The sequence below is a fragment of the Gracilinanus agilis genome, chromosome 1 (assembly GCF_016433145.1).
Source record: "Gracilinanus agilis isolate LMUSP501 chromosome 1, AgileGrace, whole genome shotgun sequence".
NCBI classification, from domain to species: Eukaryota; Metazoa; Chordata; class Mammalia; order Didelphimorphia; family Didelphidae; genus Gracilinanus; species Gracilinanus agilis.
The window spans coordinates 712368653-712374652 of NC_058130.1; the positions used below are offsets into that span (position 1 = coordinate 712368653).

The 6000-nt window shown below is 36.3% G+C and overlaps 1 protein-coding gene across 1 annotated transcript in view; it reads right to left on the reverse strand.

Moving 5' to 3' along the window:
- Positions 1–6000, reverse strand: part of ADGRE3 (adhesion G protein-coupled receptor E3) — a 74910-nt gene that overhangs the window by 48056 nt on the left and 20854 nt on the right. The gene's annotated exons all lie outside the window — the stretch shown is intronic.

A 6000-nucleotide genomic window follows, 5' to 3' on the forward strand; every position in this document is an offset into this window, starting at 1 on the left:
CCACCCCCCTTCCTGAGATGCAATCTGATATAAATTTTACATGTGTAATCATGTAAAACATTTTCCCATATTAGTTGTTTTTTGGGAAAGATCTCAAACAAAAAAAAAGAAGAAAATGAAATATAGAATGTTTCAATCTACATTCAGACTATCAATTCTCTCTCTCAGGGAAGGTAACATTTTTCATGAGTCTCTGGGATTGTCTTGGATCATTGCATTGCTAAGAAGAGCTAGGTGATTCACAGTTATTTATCAAAAAATATTGCTGTCATTGTGTACCATGAATTTCTGGTTCTGCTCACTTTACTTTGCATCAGTTCTTATAAATTTTTCCAGATTTTTTTTGGAGAGGTTAGACATGTTATTGTTTAATCTGTAAACATAAGGGGTAAGACCAAATATTGGGGTATGGGTTAAGATTTGGAGGCCCCCACTTCAGCTTTCTTTGCCTCAGTTTCCTCATATGTAAAATGAGGTTATACATTTTAAAGTGCAATATAAATGTTAATTATTGTCATGATTATTGTTGCCACCACTGGTATTTAAATAAGAATGAAGTCAGAGAGTGGGAATAAATCAGGGTTTGTGATTTGGTAGGGTGGGATCTGCAATAATAAAAGCTTGAAGAGTTGAACTGTTTATCAAAAAAAGTTGATATCAGGAAGAAAGGAGAGTATGATGTGGGAGAGTGAGTTTTGTTGGGGAGAATGGATGCTGGTTCTCTCCCAAAGAATTGTAGCTCAGACCCCTTCATCTTAAGGTATGAAAGTGTTTATTCAAGGATGTTACAGATAGTATAGTCAGGATGACGGATAAGGCTATGGCAATGGAAAAAGCCATACTTGGGATGGAATTGTAGTGTCTCTCCTCTCCTCCCCAGGGATTTAGGTTGTTAGATTTTATTATTGCCTCCTCCCCTCCTGGAAATTTTCTGCTTTCCCTCAGATTATTCCTTTCATAGGCATTTCAGAGGAAGGGAAGGAGAAAGGGCACAAAGGTTCCCAGTGTACATGGATGACGTTCCCTCCCATATCCTGTTTGTCAGACCTTCAAGGTTGTTTTGATGCTTTGGTGTCTTTACTCAGTCTTGGGCTCAGGTACTGCCTCCTACACTCCTTCAGGCTTTACCTTGCAAGCTCTTGTCAGCTAGGAGTAGCTGGAAAAGCACAGAATTTCCAATATCTACTAAATAGTAAAATGCATAAGATCTAAATGCACAATTTAAAAAAAGGATTTCTAAGCATTTCTAAAATTTTAAAACACCACTTCCCATTGCCAATCTTCGCCAAGTATAACCAGAGTAGGAAAGAAGACTTGGGATAGTATAGTAATGAGAGCTTGATAGAAGTGTAAGAGACAGAAAATTAAAGTAGCACTATTGACTAAAGAAAATTTCTTGAACCTGGAAGTGGTAGGTGGCAAGACCTTTGTGTATATCTGAGGTGAAGTGGTGTCAAGGGAAATGAATAGATTTCAGAATTCAGAGAGCAGCTAAATGGCTCAGTGGATAGAGTGTTGGCCTGGAGACAGGAGGTCCTGGGTTCAAATTTGACATGATACTTCCTAGCCATGTGAGCTTGGACAGGTCACTTAACCCTGATTGCCTAATCCTTGCTGTTCTTCTGCCTTGGAACTGATACTTATTAATAATAACAAGACAGAAAGTAAGACTTTTTTTTTAAAAGGAACTCAGAAGATATTTGAGAGAACAACACCATATATTTTGAAGTACCTTATAGTAAGGGTGGGAATTGGGGTAGATAGGAATAATGTGAGCCAGATATTTAATTTACTGAGAAAGAAGAATGTTCTAAGGGTCAGTAGATAACAGCTATTAGAATATGACATGGGAGATAAGATTGTATGAACCTTAAAGGAGAAGAGCTTGCTGAATGATGATGTATAATGAAAGAGTCTAAAAATAGCAGTGAGGAATAAAGATTATTTCAGTTCCCCCAGGATGATCAGTGAGTTATGGAATATGAATGAATCCTGCATCACTGGTGACCAGGGATGAAGCAAATGTGAGTTTGAATTCTGCCTCTGTCTCTTACTACTTGGTCCCTTGATCTCGTTAACTCTGACAATCTTGTTTCATGAAATCCTAAAATTAACCCTTGTCCCTGATAACCTGTCTTCAAGAAACCCCCTGACTGACCCCTGCCCCAAACTGAACAATAAACCCTCAAGCACCCCTTGATCACCTTAGATAGGATTAGCAGTTATAATCAACCCATTTTTGTCTTAGTTTCTCCTTTTGTATCTAGGCTTCTCCCAGACAGTTTGACTGTAGCTAGTGTTTCATTCCCAAGTGGCTGGCGGTGCCTGTGCCTTCCCTCCTCTCAAAATCTATATGAGCATGTTGCAATCTGAGGTTCTGTGTGATTTCCCAGATTAATCTTCCTACCTTGATTAAAGACCCTTATTTTAACTACTTTGGTAGTTTCTGTGTTTTCAAGTTGACAACTCTCTGAGCTCGTTTCAGTAAAATGAGGAAGTTAGACTAGATTATGGTCACTTGTAACTGAAAAATTCTATAATTCAGAAATTTGTTTCACAAGTTAATAGGATTTAGAGTTGAGAAGGACATTAGAAATCATAGGATTCGTGTGCATAATTTTACAGATGCAGAAACTGAGTTTCAGAGAGGTGTGATGATGTTATCTAAGGTTACACAGCTATTAATTAACAAAGGTAGAATTCTAATCCAGTTCCCCTTACTCCAATAGAGCCAATTTTCCTGTTGTAAAAGTGACAAGTTTTTGATTTCCATTGAACTTACATTTGTTATCCCAGAAATCCCTAGAATCTACTTCCATAATAACCAAGATAATGGGAGGGCAGGAATCTCTTTCATGGAATATTCTAGTTCCTAGAAAATTCCAAACCCATATTTTATTCAACAGCTTCAACCTTCTTCCACCAAAGTTGTGTGTGTGTGTGTGTGTGTGTGTGTGTGTGTGTGTGTGTGTGTGTGCAAACTGATTTAATTTTTCTTGTTCCTCCCTGCTCCTACCCTCCTTTTGACAAAATGGTTAAGGCAGAGAAATATCCCAAAATAACTCACCAGAAGTAAGAGGAGATGGCAAAGACTGAGAAGATTCTCAAACTATTTATTCCCCTACCTCTAGTTAAACATTGATTGTTAATGGTCCCGCTTCTACTTACCTGGAAAAAATAATGGACTTCTGATTTTCATGATGTTGAAGCAATCACACCCAGTAGAGCAGCTGCTTGAAAAACTGTTCTATCTCAGATATACACAGGCATCTTGAAAAGCTGTTCTATATTCCAGGCCTTTTAAATTTCACAGAATGCGATGTCTTGTGAGCCAATTGATTTGGTAATGATGATCAAGAAACTTAGCTAGACAAATGCATTTCTCCCCTTTTTAAATAAGTAAGCACTGGTGGGATGCTGTAAGTTACTTGCTATTTTTTTTTTTTTTGATAATTCCTTAAGTGCATTTACAAGGCGAGGCTTCTTTGGTTGTGAGCAATTTCATATGGCTAATAAATGAAGCAATGCTGAGCATTTTTTTGAAACCCAAAATGAGGAAATGATTGTTCTTCCTATCTCCTTGACAGGTCCTGGTGTCCTTTTTGGGGGTGTCACTGTCCTGATTGGGGGTACAGTGAATACCTAAATAACACTGTAGGGATGACTGGTCCCTCTCTAGTTTTGCTCCAAGTAGGCAAGATAATTAAGGTTCTTGTGTTGGTAGCTGGCCTTTTGTGAGCTTAAAAAAAAAACTTCTCTGCTAAAATGGCTAGTGTATAAATTTGTTTTGCCTGTCTATACATATTTGTAAGGAGTTTCATTTTTCTCATCTTCTCAGTGGGTGAAGGAGGCAGAGGGAAGGAATATGGAACTGAAAGTAAAACTAAAAATTTTGGAAAAGAAAAATCTTGGTGCTGATTTTTCAAATTAATACAATTCTCACATAAGATGAAGCATCAAAACAATCTCAGTGTGATTTGGCACTAAATTCCCTACCTTCCAGAGAGTTTGAAGTTTTTATTCCAGGGCACAATGCCCTGGAATAAACTATTCTCCAGAACTTGTTTTTCATGTAAGACCTAAGCATTTTTTTTGTTTGTTTGCTTCTATTTATTAATACCTTTTTTTCATTCCTTATTATATGCCTGAGCATTTTTTTAATTATATATTTTTATCTGAGCATTTCTTAAAGGCAGTAGTGTTGACATACATATGGTAGCTTTTTTTTTTCTTTTTCTGAAGTTGAAGATAATTATCTTGAGGTTGGGCTTTCCAAAGCCCTTCCTGTACACTAAAATAATGAGCCAAGAGAACACTTTTCAATGTCCTCTTTACTTTTCTCAGATAATCACTGAGAGGGAAAGAAAAGTTGCTTTCACTGGAGATCATCTTCCTTCATAAGAAGTTAAAGAGTGGTATTTCTTAAAATATCTGCATGCATCATCGCATGTTTTATGAATCAGTTATGTTGCTGTTATGTGAATTTTGCTTAAAGAGTTTTTTTTCTTGTGGATATGTATTGAACAAAGTTATCCTCTTCCCTCACTGCCATTAAGGAAGAAACAAACAAACCCAAACCCGTTTAACTTCCTTTTTTTTTAAAAGAGATAATTTTTTTCTTTTCTGTTAACTTAACTTTTAACTAAAATTCTAGGAAAGGAAACTTACATGTCTTCTGTTGCCTACAAATATGTTTGGCTATCACTTACTAAAAGTAAATTGTCTGCTAAGTGTTTTAATAAGTGGAATCCTTGATTTCATCTTGTATATACATCTACTTTATTTTTAATGTCAGAAAAATCTTGTTTTAATATAAGATTGGAGGAGGTGGTCTATCTTACTCTATTCAATTAAGCACAGAAAAATCAAATTTCTCCACTGAATCTTTCAATAATCAACTGAAGATATAACCTAGAACCATGTTCTCACTTATTTCGTACTCTCATTAAATTCATTCTAGAAGTCTGAGCTTTCTTTGTTCAAATTATATGGAATAAATACCTATGCTTTTATTAGAATAGGTATATTAGACACTTCTCATTCCTGGAGATCAATTACCCTGACCTGCATGTGGGACAGAGTTATTAAGAGTGGGAGAGATTAAAACTCTGGCTTCTTCAGGATCCTTGGGGTTTTGTGCCTCTCAGCTCAGAGTGAGAAGATGGACAATGCCTATCCCCCTACTTCAGGACCCTGAAAGGAGGAAAAGACTCAGGAAGAGAAGTCAACATGACAGGACATGGCGGTGACTTTCTCTCCCTCTCCCTCTCTGTCTCTTTCTCTCTCCCTCTCTCTTTCCTTCCCTCCTTCCTTCTCTCTCTCTCTCTCTCTCTCTCTCTCTCTCTCTCTCTCTCTCTCTCTCTCTCTCTCTCCCCCTCCCTGAGTTACCTCCCTCCAAGTGGTAGAGCTCTTTTACTCTGTGTTTTCTGGTATATATTCTCATATGCATACTTTTTCTGATTTCTGTTTGCTCTTGACTTGGATGAATGGGTTTACTTGCTATTTGCTATATATTTGTTCATTATAGAACATGTAGTATTTGGTGGGGAAAAGTATTGACAACCTTTTTTATGAAACCCTAAGTTTACAAATTATCATTTGAGCATAATTATGATTGTTAGATAAGCAGTTAAAGTGAATTAAAGATCACTCAAATATACAAGGAGCTAAATCAATTGTATAAAAAATCAAGCCATTCTTTTCATTATTTCCCTTGATATTCTTGATCTTTTGTTATTCCAAATAAAATTTGTTATAGTTTTTTCTAATTCAGTAAAGAAGTTTTTTTTGGTAGTTTGATAGGTATGGCGCTAAATAGGTAAATTAATTTGGGTAGAATGGTCATTTTTATTATGTTAGATCATCCTACCCATGAGCAACCAATGGCTTTCCAATTGTTTAGATCCAGTTTTATTTGTTTGGAAAGTGTTTTGTAGTTGTTTTCATATAATTGCTGTGTTTGTTTTGGTAGATAGATTCCTAAGTATTTTATATTGTCTA